General features: G+C 46.7%; 1 long non-coding RNA gene across 1 annotated transcript; it reads right to left on the bottom strand.

The window, feature by feature from the left end:
* Positions 1-2,272: 2,272 nt before the first annotated feature.
* LOC112549277 lies at positions 2,273-11,587 on the bottom strand. Its single transcript, XR_003092659.1, has 3 exons — positions 11,449-11,587; positions 11,078-11,154; positions 2,273-2,565 (listed from the first exon to the last, which is right to left on the bottom strand). It is a non-coding gene; the product is annotated as an uncharacterized LOC112549277 (long non-coding RNA).
* Positions 11,588-14,026: the final 2,439 nt, after the last annotated feature.

Genomic DNA, 14,026 nt, shown 5'->3' with positions numbered 1-14,026 from the left:
TATCAAGGACTTTCTCCAACCCAACCTGTAGCAAAAGGACATCAGATTTCATCACTTCTCTGTGTGCTAATGGCTACAGAAATTGGCATGCCTTAATGTGGTGGTCCCAAGGACCATCTAAGCTTAGGCAGGATTTCATAGATATGGGGGGCTGGAAGGGACCAGCCCCCCATGCCATAGACAGGAAGTCTGCTGGGGTCAAATGATCCCAGCAAGATATGCATCCAAATGCCTTTTGAATGAGTCCAGAGTAGGTGCTTGCACCACCTGTGGCAGGAGTCTGTTCCACGCCCTGGACTCTCGGACTGTAAAGAAGTTTTTCCTTATGTCCAATCTAAATTGGCCTTCCAGAAGTTTGTGGCCATTAGATATATAGTTATCCCTTGGGGGGTCCTGGTGAACAACTGTTCTCCCAGTTCCTGATGCACTCCCCTTTTATATACTTACAGGCTGCCACCAAGTTCCCCCTGAGCCTTCTCTTCTCCAGGCTGAACAGTCCCATGTCCCTCAGCCTCTCCTCATAAGGCTTGCTCTCCTGGTCTTTGATCATGCAGATGGCTCTCCTTGGGACTCTCAAGCTTATCCATGTCCCTCCTGAAGAGGGGGGCCCAAAACTGGATACATTATTCGAGCTGCAGCCTCACTAAAGCCAAATAGAGCGGGAGGAGGATGTCCCTGGTTTTGCTTGAGATGCATCGGTGGATGCATGCCAAAGTTTGGTTTGCTTTGCCAGATACAGCATCGCATTGGTGGCTCACATTCATCTTGTGGTCAATCAAGATCCCCAAGTCTCTTTCGGTTGTGGAGCTAGCGAGCATAGCACTGCCAATCCTATAAATATGATGTTGGTTTGACACTTGTGCAATGCTGAAACAAAGCCAACAAGATACTGCTTTAGAAAAAATGATTTTGCACTTCAGTAATGAATGCCCTTAATCTAGATGGCTGGATGGACTGATTCTCCTTGTTCAGTCTTCCAGTACCAGCATTTCATGGGGAAAGAGTGTATCATCACCTGGTCAAAACATATATTCCATTTTACAGGCATATACATCCCCCCCCCCCCCCTGCCATAATCCTTCTACTTCAATTTCTTTCCATATATAAAGCAGAAACTGCTCTGGATTCCTAAACAAAAAGAGAACTGAGACCAATTTTTCAGAAGTGTTTAAGTGACATTTTCAAAAGTGAAGAGACGAATAAATGGGACTTTGGTAACTATTTTTAAAAGGTACTTAGATACCTAAATTATATCCTAAAGACCTTTAAAAATCTGCCGCGGGTATCTAAGGCCTAAACTATACAAGAGAATGCGTCTCAGACGAATTATATGAATGCCTTCACAGTGCAGCTGAAACTAATACTGGCAAAGAGTGATTTTGAGTTATTTACATTAGGTTTGTGAGCAAAATGAGCTATACCAGCAAAAACGCTTCTTGCTGGTCTGGAAACCTTGCAAAAAAATAAATCTCACCCCTAAATGACATTACTATGTCAGCAAAAGTTTCTGCTGTGCACCTGGTTTCAATCTATGGAACTCAAGCTCCTAAGTCACTTAAAAAGGTTTTGGAAAACTTTAGCCAATATCCTTTTCTAATTTAAGAGTGCCAGCACTGGAAGGGCTGTCTGCATACAGGCCAGATGGATTTTTTTTTTTTTTAATGTTTATTTGCTTGGATTTTATTTTTTTTAAATAAGCAAAATAATAAAGAATTTTGCAGACAGCTTTTCAAAATAAACACAATGATCATACTCATCTGGAGACGGAAGGAACAAACACTGCTTCACATAGACAGGAAATTACTGCTTGTGGGGAGCAGGAAGTAGCGTTAATGAGAACTGCAGTTCCCATGGAGCTCACAAGCATGGTGACTGACTGCTCAAAACCCAAATCTGAATGGAGCCTGTTGTAACAGGTGGCAGCTACTTTTCATCCTACAGTTTCTAGGAAACTCCAACATTATATCCTGTAAAGCTGGTAGCTTTAAAACCATGTCTTGTAGTTCCTTTCTGAAAATAATTGTTAGTTTAGAGAGAGGCAAGGGTTTTTATGGATTATATTTTTTTACTGAACCAACTGTAAAGTTGGAATGCAGTTAATCCAGTAAAAGATACCACCACAAAAGACCTTGCCTTGGATATCTAGGCTGGATATCCATGTTTGGTCCATTAGGGGCTGGAAGGGACCTCATGAGATCAGAGAGTCCAGCCCCCTGCCAGTGTAGTACCTTCTGAAGTGCGGACCCCCCCCCCCCCTGCCATAGGCGGGAAATCTGCTGGATTACAAACAACCATGGCTGTGAGAGGGTAGATTCACTCAGTTGTGGAAGATGCCGATTTATGTTGCCAGAGCTGCACTGAAACCAGAGAAGCTTTTACAGTTCAGACCAGATGAGGATCTGCCCCTAAACTGTCAAAATGCTTCATCATCTGTCTTGCTTCGGCCAGCTGCCTTCTTCCTCTTTTGGACAACGATCCAGCAATATGTTAGTCACTCAAATATTACACTTCCTGCAAGGGATACCATAAAAAAGAATCGAGTCTTGATGGCAGGGGAGAAAATACCTAGGAACAAAGGAAGGGTCAGGTATTAAGTCAGAAAAAGTAAAAACATTTTTCCTACTTCATTTCAAACAATGCAAGATCCTGAAATGGCTTTCAACACAGCAAAACAGCAGAAAAGGCCAGAAATAAAACAACCAGAGTTATATCCTGCCTCCACTGAAGTCAATGGTAGTTGTGCCATGTACTTGAATAGGGTCAGAATTCCACCTCAAAACTTAATTGTGGTGGTAAGATGGAAAGAGCCACCGGCCTTCAACACGTCAGTGAGCACAATTGCTAGTATTTGACGTTTGAACCTGTTACTGAGTTTGTTCTGGCCAGGATGGCAATTGACATGGATATTTCACTGCTACTTTATTTCATCAATCAAAACAAAACAAAAAACCACAACCCCCTAAACCATTTAATTCTGGTGTAATCAACATCCATCTGGTTTCTATATTTGGTTTTGAAAAAGGGAAAAAGCTATTTCCCTTAGCAATTCATCCCTACAAACTCAACACAAGGAGAAACACAAATAATTCAGCTGTGCAGATGCTATTATTAAGCTCTGTGATTTGATTTTAGCAATGCCTAATTTGGATACTGCTTTTCTGAGGAGGAAAAAGCCATAAATCTGGGAGACTCATTCTTTTTTTAGGTGTCACATAACAACAAAGCCCTTTCCAACAGAGAAAGGCCAGAATGGTGTTTCTCAGAGCAAGGCAGTTTCTGGCTCATTTCCACAGAAGTAGAAGAGTCATTTGCAAGGCCAAGTTGGTAAGGAGGACAGGACACTCCAGGATCTACATAAGATTGGTCCACACCTGTAGGGGGCAGATTAGAAAAGCAATGGCGGTGACTGAATCCAAGTTAACAACTGAAATCAAGGACAATAAGAAGTCTTTCTATAGATACATAGGTAACAGGAGGAAAAACAGTGGAAACACAGGAACACTGCTCAATGCATCTGGACATCTGATCACTGACACCAAGGAGAAAACTCCTGAACGAATACTTTTCCATCTGTATTCCATCAGTCTAAAAGTGATAGCCTGCCAAATGCAAATATGACACAGAATAGTCACAGTAGGGATGATCATCTACCCACAGTCAATGTAGAGCTGGTGAAAGAACAGCTAGAGAGTCTGGACATCTATAAGTCAGCAGGACTGCCGGTGAACCGTTTGAGAATTCGTGGAGCTCAGAAGAGGTCCCAGAAAACTGGAAGAGGGGCAATGTTGTACCTATCTTCAAGAAAAGGAGGAGAGAGGACCCAGGGAACTGCAGGCTGATCAGCCTGACCTCAATCCCAGGACAAATCCTCAAAAGATTTCTCAAGGAGTCCATCTGCAATAAGCTAGTAGAAGGCAAAATTCTGAACAATAGCCAGTCTGGTTTTGTTGTGGGTAGGTCATGTCTGACTAACCTCATTTCATTCTACGACCAGATTGCTCACCACCTAGATTACTCCAAGATGAACATGGGCCGACAATGCGAGGTCATGGTTGGCAGGGCTAACAGGACCTTGTCGTGCATCCACAGGTGCATCTCGAGTAGAGCCAGGGAGGTGATCCTCCCCCTCTATGCGACGCTGGTCAGGCCGCAGCTGGAGTATTGTGTCCAGTTCTGTGCGCCCCATTTCAGGAGGGATGTGGACAACATGGAGAGGGTCCAGAGGAGGGCCACCCGCATGATCCGGGGACAACAGGGCAGACCCTACAGTGAGAGACTGCGGGACCTGAACCTATTCAGCCTCCACAAGAGAAGGCTGAGGGGGGACCTGGTGACCGTCTATAAACTCACTAGGGGGAACCAGAAGGGTTTGGGGGAGACGCTGTTTCCCCTAGCCCCTGCTGGCATAACAAGGAATAATGGGCACAAGTTGATGGAGAGGAGGTACAGATTGGACATCCGAAAAAACTACTTCACAGTCAGGGCGGCTAGGAGCTGGAACCAACTTCCAAGGGAGGTGGTGCTGGCCCCTACCCTGGGGATCTTTAAGAAGAGGCTGGATACCTACCTGGCTGGACTCATTTGAGTCCCGTTTTTGTTTTTAGGGTGAGTGGTTTTGTTGTGTTTTTTGGGTTGTTCTCCCGCCCTGGCGGGGGGTCGGGCTAGAAGATCTATTAGGTCCCTTCCGACCCTGAAACTATGAAACTATGAAACTATGAGGTCAACGTCATTTACTTGGACTTTAGGAAGGCCTTTGACTTGGTGTCCCATGAGGCTCTCAAGGTACAACTAGGGGATTATAGGCTCAACAATTCAATGGTCAGATGGGTGGGAAACTGGCTGCAGGGTCAGACCCAGAGGGTACTAACAGATGGATCTGTGTTGACCTAGCGGTAGGTAGCCAGTGCAGTCCCCCTGGGTTTGGTACTTGGACCAGTGCTTTTCAACATCTTCATCAATGATCTAGATGTGGGGGTGAAAAACACACTGACCAAGTTCACTGATGACACTAAACTCTGGAGAAGTGTGGCCATGGGTAGGCTGATGATCCAGGCAGACCTAGACAGAATAATTAGGTGGGCAGATCAGAACCAGATGCTATTCAACACTGAGAAGTGTAAAGTGCTCCATCTGGGGAGGAAAAATCCACAACAAAACTTACAAGCTCGGTGGTGCTATGCTAGCTAGCACCCCGTCCGAAAGGAACCTGTGGGTCATAATTGACCATAAAATGAATATGAGCTATCAGTGTGATCAGTTAGCAAAGCAAACAATATACTGGCATGCATCAACCAATGCATCTCTAGCAGAACTAAGGTACTATTTTCCTGCTCTACTTGGCATTGGTGAGACCACAGCTGGAGTACTGCATCCAGTTCTATGGAAACCACACATCAAGAAGGATGTGGAGAAGCTTGAGAGAGTCCAGAGAAGAGCCACTTATATGATTAGAGGCTTGAAGAGCAAGCCATACGAGGAAAGGCTGAGAGATATGGGACAGTTCAGCCTAGAAACAAGAAGATTTGGGGGGGATTTGGTGGCAGCTTACAAATATATCTGGGTGAGTATCAGAGGCTAGGCAAACAAATATTCACCAAAGCACCCCAGGGGGAAAACCAGGAGCAACGGTCATAAACTCCTAGAAGAAGGTTTCAGACTGGATAGAAGGAAAAACTTCTTTACGGTTCATGTGACAAGACTCTGGAATAGACTCCCAGCGGGGGTGGTGGAGGCACCTACCCTGGAGATCTTCAAAAGGAGACTGGACGCACACCTTGCTGGGGTTATTTGACCCCAGCAGTCTTTCCTGCCCAGAGCAGGTTGGCTGGACCCGATGATCTCACAAGGTTCCTTCCAGCCCTAAACTTCTATGACTCTGTGATGTTAAGCACATTTGTGAGATGCTGAGTTCCCTAAACTCAAACTGACTTCCATGGGGGTTGAGGGCACTCAGTCCCTGGCAGAAATGCTCAGCATCCTATCCTGCAGGATCAAGCTGCTAGCACTGAATTCTTTCTTCTCTCTTGCAATCTGGCAAGGAGCAGCTGTGCCAAAGTGGAAAAATACCAGAAAGTTATTGAAACACTCTTCCTATTAAAGACCTCATGTTTCCACTGCAAATGGGAACAACTTCCAAAGAGCATTCTGAACTGGGATCTTTTAAGGTTATTTACTGATTTTGGCATTACAAAATACGAAACCTCTGCCCTGCTCTAATCCAATCTTTCAGGGACATTTGTGAAACAAGAAGAAAGAAGAGTTTAGTGCTGTAGATATTGCAACATACGCTTTTGTCTGGCACCCTGTCTATAAGTTATACCTACTTAGTCTCCCTTCCACACAGTATAGATTTGCAATTTACACACCTGTCTGTATCGCTTCTGAATTTGGTCCAGTGGGTGGTTTAATGGGTGGGAGAGGAATTTTCTTGTGCCTAGGTTTAACCATCTGTCCAGTGAGTATTGTGCAGCAAGAATCCCAAGGGTTTGTATGAGGCTTAATGACATGGGTAAAGCACAAGATCTTTGGCTGTAAATACAGATTTTTGCTGTTGTTCAAACTGCTGACTCAGAAGAAGGGCTGCCACCTACATCTCATTACCAGCTTAAATTATCCAGCTGCCCTCATCATTAGCCTTCAGTACAATACCCTGAAAGATATCTTATGAAAAACTGAGGGTTCCAGACAATAGCGACTCTTCTTTTTGAGTAAAAAATTACTTTCTTCTACTAAGAGAATACAAAATATCCTTGTTGAGAAACTCCTGTTTTTGTAAGTATCATTCAATGATGAGTTTACTACTTTATGTAGAAGCATTTTTGTTTTGTTTTTTTCCATTCCTGAAATACATTTTATACCAACAGATTCTAATTAATGCCTCCCTTTGATGAACAGATACCATGCATTAAATGGCACTCCATAAAAGTGAGAGCTCATTATTACAAAACTCTTATTTCTTGACTCGCTGGATCTTATGCACCTTTCATTGTTTAAATTTGGAATAGCTTCCAGGGCTGGGCATGAAAAAGGCAAATATTTAATCTCCATTATTTGCATCAGGCACATGTTTCTGAACATGCATGGGATCCAAAACTTACTCAGCACCTTGCACTTCTATTGCAGATTCTAGACAAGGATCTTCAGTCTAGTCATGAATCCCACTTGGGAAAGCAAAAGCACCCCGAGGTGAAGTTACTAGCACAGCCACACATGCAACAAGTTGATCACAGAACTGGGAAGAAGCCAGTGAACTTTCTCTGAAAGCTCTAAACATTACTGCTTCCAACTGCTACTTAAATGATTGTTACTAGGGGAAATATTTTTTGTTTTTATTTGCATCCCTACTGTTCCCAGTGGCCCTTTAGTTCATCTAAGACCTCTCTTTTTCCTCTGCCTTTCAGTGTCACTTTAGATGGGGAACTCCCAGCAAGAGGGAAGCAGGATTGAATGGCTCTCCTTTCAGGAGTTTCAGTGATCCTACCCTTCCTACATTAATGGAGCTATACAAATATGTATGCCAACTGTAGCATTTTCCAGTTATCTCAGGCTGAGGTAGTGACAGAAACCCTGTACTCTGTCACTAGAATGAAATAAATACAACCAGTCAAAAACATAATGAGAGTTTCTGGGAGAAGGCAGAGACATCTGAAGTGCTCTAATTACAATGAACACAGCTGGCAGTGCTTAAATGGCTGAAGATGGAGCCTATGGAATTTAGTGGCCATTCAGATATAAACAAATTTGAAAATCTTAAACACACTAGCATATGCAGGCACAAATACTCTGATGCTCCCTCAGCAAAAGGAGTTCGGGTCTCACACTGCAACTCTATAATAGCACTAGAGATGTTGTCGTTCAAGAGCTAAAGACCCTCTAATTACAGAGGCTCCCAAACTGGTACGCATATGCCCGAGGGTATGCAAGACATCTCTGGGGGTATGCAGGAGAAATTGTGTAATGACGGATTTAATTTTCATTATCATAATAATTGGCATTTAAGGGATTAAAATATAAAATGTACGCTGGTAGGGGTAGTACATGGGCAGCTGGTGAATCTGGAAGAGGGTCCACAATAAGAAAAGTCTGGGAACCTCTGCTCTAGCACTCATGCCACTGTTGGGTTCGACAATCAGCACAGCTCTGTGGTGTGGGGAGATGTTCAACACTTATCATCTTGTCTTCTTCAGTGGCAGGCTGTCAATCAAGAGCTATGGGACTGAATGGCAGGGATGTGTAGCGCTACTGAGGCAGCACGTGCAGCTGCAGCACATTCACTTCGTGCATGGGAAGGTGTGCCTCAGATTGCTCAACTTCAATGCCTCTGGCTGATTAGGGAGCAGCAGAAACCATCTAACAACCTCCCTCCTCCAGAAGGCCAATGGGTGGCATGACAGTGAAAAGGGCAATAAAAAGATTTTTTTTCATGTTTCCCAGTGATCTTTCAGATCCAGTTGTCCCATGGGCTCCTGCCCTGGCAGCCATGCAGTCCCTATTTCTTGAGTACTACTGATTTGTAATTGGACCTGGGAGTCTGAAAAAGCTTTGTATGCAGCACAAGACTCAACCTGTATGCCCTAGCTCCTGCTACCTCAAAGCTGATATGTTCAAGAGCTTTGGTTTGTGGTTTAATTTAACAAAATATATGGCCACAAAATGGAACCATTCCCCGAGTCCATATTCAGGACATTGCTTCCTAAATTTTCTTGGAACTCTATGCCATTTACAAGTTTCTGGTGAATTCACAATCTCAATATTTTAAGGGTGATGTTATTTTGCCAGGACACTTAGTTTGAAGGATAGGGTCAATATCAAAAGAAGACCAGAACCAGAGACTTCAGGAAAATCTGGTTCTAGATCATAACTCTGGGGCGTGGGCCCAATCTTTGTTACCTGTGAATGTGTAAGAGAACTTATCCTTCTTTTCTGTATTCCCCAGTGTCGTGGGAATGTTGCATAGGGAAAATCCAGAATCAACTTCAACAAAGTATTGAGGGGAGGTACAGAGCTCCAGACACCTAAGGCAGCAGTGGCTTTTATGCAAACATAAAGGCTAGGGACAGACATTACACATAAACTGGTTTAAGTGATCAGAAACTGATTTAAACCTGTAACAGAACAGGTGTTTAGTGCACATAGACCAGTTTGAAAATGGCTGAAACCGGTTTGAGATAAACCTGGTTGAACGTAGTATATTAGACTTAACTGATTTAGCTCAAACTGGTTTATGCAATGTCTGTCCCAGACCCCTTGCTGGTTTAAGATAAACCAGACACCCCCAGCATCCCAACATGCTCTCTGGGCTGGGTGAGGCTCTCTACTCCACAGCAGGGCTGGCCCCTTCCCTCTGCTCCCTGGCTGGAGCTCAGCAGAGACTTGCAGGCACAGTAGGGTTTGCCCGGCTTCCTCCTGCCCTACCCCCCACCCCCGTTTGCTGCTCAAGCAGGAAATCTCCCCCTCCCTCCCATCTCCCACAGCAGGGACTCCAGCCCTGCAGGCTCTAGGGATGTGGTATGCTAGCTAATGCAGACCTGTGTGTTTCCAATTTCACTTGGACAGGCAGACAACAGTGATTGCTTAAGACTGTTTGGAGCTGATCAACAGGTCAGCTGGTAAGCTGTTTAAGAAGAGTTTGAAGTAATGAAGAGAGGCTATTGTTTTGCTCATCAGGTGATAAACTCTGTTATTAGCCCCTTGCTGGCTTGCTCTCCTGTCAGTTTGCTGCAGATGGTATAAAAAAGGAGGGAGGGAGATTGAAAAGCTCAACAGATGCATGCACTGCACCCTCCCACCCTCCTTGCCTCAGAGTGCTAGCAGGGGCTGGGCTCTGGCAACACTCTTGCCCCTTGAGCGGGGAAAAGCCTGGGATGGTGCAGGCAGACCTCCCTAATCACGGAATCCAGCTGGGGCCTAGCCACACCCCACCTCAGCTTAGTACTGTGCAATGGAAGGGAGGGCTGCTCTAGTGCCCCCCAGCTTCTAGCCTGAGCCACTGCAGGCACGTGCCTGAATTTCCTCAGTCGAGAGAGAACGTCTGTCCAGTTACAAACTGATTCAGCCTAGCCAGGTTAGGCTAGCCTGCAAAGATTGAATCAGTTTAGGCTCAAGATTTTTGAATGTCTGTCTCTAGCTAAACTGACACCTAAAGAGGAATCTACACATCTGCTCTGCAAACTTGCCGTGCCAGGCTCCGGTGCCTTCATACAATGCACAAGCTGCCCCTTGAATCAGAAGCAGTATAGCTGTGGTCACACTTCACAGCAGGTGGGCATATTAGCAGCATTGATAGCCAGCTACATGCTCAATAGCTTGCTCATAGCACCATGCAGCTCCACAGCTTCCAGACTGGGAGCAGGCCTCTGCCAGGCACTGCGTCTGCTGTGTGAACATACTTTAAGTATCTGATAAACTTCTTTATGACCAAACAGCTGTAAGACATGGAAATGAGCTCATGAAAGTGAGCTGGTAGGCCAGGATGAGGATGTGAGCAAGGCTACAGCAAACCGTGTCCGTGCAATAAGACTAACATGCAAGCAAACAACACCGGTGTACGAGGCACAGAGAGAGAGGCCCATATTCTGACTATGGGCATTAGTATGGGAAGAGATCTGTGTGCTCTGTCTGGATGTGGGACTTGAAGGAAAGACAAAGGGAGATGACACATGTAGCGTCCTTGTTCTGCTCTAGTGGTGCAAACAGACCATAAAAAAAACAACTTAATTGATCACCTGAGGATTCCCTAGACCATCTGAAATGACTCACTGGCCCCTTTCTATCAGTTAGGGCAGGAATGAGAAGCTTGCCCAGTACTGCAAGTTTCCCTCTAGCAGTTGCAGGTAGCGAAGCACTCTGCTCAGAGGGAAGCAAAAAGGATTCGGTCCACTTGAAAGGCACATCTGCTTATGCACAATAAGGGGTGGATCCAGAAGGGGTGCAGTAGCGTGGCTGCACCCCCATTTTGGGCTGGATAGTGCCATGGGAGCAGCAGCCAGAAGCCCCCCAAAGGAGATAAGAATCCCCCCAACTTCCCCTCCCTGCTCAGAGCCACAGTCCCTTCCTGCACCTGCCACTGCTGTTTTACCTGCTGTCCAGGGCACAGGGGAATCTCCAGAGCTGCTCCTGCCTGCTCCAGCTGGGCTGCACAGGGGCCAGGCTAAGCTGAAGAGAGACAAAAAAGAGTGGCAGTAGCCACAGGCAGGTTTCTTCTCCCAGCCCAATCCCTTGCAGGCCTGAGGAAGGGGAATCCACCTGCCTGCTACCATTGTCTGCAGCTGAACACAGCCCTTGAACAGTCCAGCTGGAGCAGACACAAGTGGCTCTAGAGTTTTCCCTGCTCCCGAGACAGCAGGCAAAGCAGCAGTAGCAGGACAGGGAAATGGGAGATGGGGGAGGGGAAGGGGAAGAGAAGGGCTGTGCCCCTGAGCAGGGAGGGTAAGGGGGCAGGATTTTTACCTGTTCTAGGGACTTTAAAAAGTCCCTGAAAGTTCCCATGTCATGGTCAGCCTGCAATGGTTGTGGAAAGGTGGGGGAGGAGGTTGGAAACCACCTTGCCACACTGGTCACTGCTCCCACACCCCCAGTTGTGAAATCCTGCATCTGCTTCTGTGTGCACTCATACCTTCCCAATGCAGATAAGTTACTTGGGCATTTGCCTGTGCACGTGCAAAGATCAAAAGCCACAACAACCCACTCTAAATTTCAGTGAGCATTAAAACACATCAGTGATCTATCTACATTTGAATCTATGCTCCCCTGGCAAATCAGAATGTAGTTGCTGAACAGGAAACAAGCTACTGTTCCCATCAACCTCCGAGACCCTCCGGGAAAGAGGCAGGAGTTCTGAGCAGGACTGGACCCCGGAATTGGCCTCTTACTTCAGGGAGGAGCACAGGAAGGCTGTGGAGCTACGTGGCAAGCAGGAAGCTGAGCTGGCGCTGATGAGCGGAGCAAGCAAGGGGCTGCAGAGAAGCCGAGGAGTCACGTGCAGAGCAGGCCATGCCTGGCAGACTGCAGCAGAGTGCAGGTCTGTGCAGAGCATGCGGGAAGTAGCAGAGCCCAGGCAAGGGCATGGCAGCCACAGAGCTGATCAGCAAGGGGCCCCCAGGGAAGTCTCAGACATGCAGAGGCAGCAATCACACCCTGGGCAGGGAAGGGGTGGGTGTCTGGGGCCAGGTGCCCTAGACCCTGGGAAGCAGTGTAGAAGCAAGTCCACGTCTTCTAATGGAGCGTGGGACCCAAGAGAAGGGCTTGCTCTCCTTGTAAAAGGGAGAGCATATGCAACCAGGGACCATTATTGCCCTTGTAACCCAATTACTACTGAAAGTGGGGCAGCCTGCCAACAGGGGCTGTACAGGAAGTGTAGCCACAAGAGCAGAACAAAGCAGGGTGGACTGATCCCAGCATGGAAAAATGCATGTTATCTAGTACCCTCTGACTGAGGAATGCATTGGAGAGGCCATCCCAGGGAGAAGGGCTGAGAGGCCCTGGCCCTTTCCTGGAGGCCCAAGAGCCAAACTAGGCATTGTTTTACCTTGAAATGCCCCTGCTTTGGTCACTATATCTCAAGCATTTGCTGCTTTTCCTTTTACTGCCAGCCGTAGGAAAATCATCCCTACTTCAGCCAGGTGTCTGAATGGGACCCACCAGGGGTTGTTCCTACAGGACTTGGCAGCCGAAATATGTCCAGTGCTGCCTCCAGGCTGCTGTACCCTTGATACTACTGGCCACCAATAAGGGGTTGATTACCATAGCTCAGACCAGCCCTGTTATATACAAATTCAGCCAGAAACACCATTAGGAAGCTTGGAGAGATCACCATGTTTCATTATGAAAAATGAAGCACAGCTAAGCACAAATAAGCCAGGAGCTGAATCAGAGCCCCCTGTCTGTATAGGGTGCTCCCTGAACCTCAGCAACTTGCAGACCTAGGATAGAAGTTACTGGGCACGTCTAAACAAGACGTTTACTGCTTAGTAGACTAATCAGCTGCGCAGTAAATGTTTTGATGTCTATACCAGTGCCCCTATTATGTTGGAGTAAACTAGATGCTGCCCCAACTGACTGGGGCATTAGGGTGCTTCAACGCAGAGGCTGCTTGATAGCTTTGCCTGCACTGAAGCACCCTCCTGCCCCAGCCATTCCCTCTGTGGCACACTGAGCCAGGGGGAAAAGCCCCCAGCTGACAGGTTGACCCCCCCTGGACCTCCTGCCAGCTGGGGCTGTTCTGTTGCGGCTCAACGTGCTGCAATCCCAGATGCACGTGCAGAGGTGCCTGGGAGCAATAAACTCCAGAGTTTATTGCTGCACGTTACTAGGGATGTGTAGACACGCCCATTGAGGCCTGGTTTTTCTTCTCCCCCACCTGCTCTCTAGCAGGACAGCAGGAGGAAGAGCTGCACTTATGGTAGGACCAGTCTGGGTGTGGGAGCATATCACTCCACATCTGCCTGCTGAAGGGTTTGTACCCCTTCCTTTGCACTGTCTGGTCCTATCAGACAATTCCTGTGTTGACACCTTGGGACCAGACCCGATTGCAGCAAGAATCAGAAATTTCTCAGTCATCAGCAGGTTAGCCCACCTATAGCCAGGAAACTTCAAACAGGTAATGGCTGGCTTTGAGTTGCCTACATCTGTTCTGACCTCACCCAAACCACAATGTGGGCAGCATCTCAAGAAACCTAAGCTGCTTGCAAGAAGGAACCAAGTCCCAGTGCATCCCCAGAGAATGCGGTGAGAACATATTTCTTTGTATAGCGTTATTAGACCACAGGGAAGCCATGCAGAGAATTATATCAAAATAGGAGGTAAGAGGTTGGGAATATTGTATGGAAGAGGTAACTAGGTGTAAAATCTGAATGCTCTTGTTCTTCAGGGCCCCTAGCCCTGTTGCTCTGCTCTACTGCTGAGCATGATGGAAGATCCCTCACCCACCCTTGTATGGGATCTGGACGGGTGGCACACGTGGAGGAAAGGAGTGCCAGCTTCATAGCATAGTTTCTGTGCCTATCAGCCTTTGGAAACCCCTGTCATG

The sequence above is a fragment of the Alligator sinensis genome, unplaced genomic scaffold (genome assembly GCF_000455745.1).
Source record: "Alligator sinensis unplaced genomic scaffold, ASM45574v1 scaffold250_1, whole genome shotgun sequence".
NCBI lineage: Eukaryota > Metazoa > Chordata > Crocodylia > Alligatoridae > Alligator > Alligator sinensis.
Note: the sequence above shows the minus strand (reverse complement) of the source record. Positions and strands in the feature narration are given on the sequence as shown.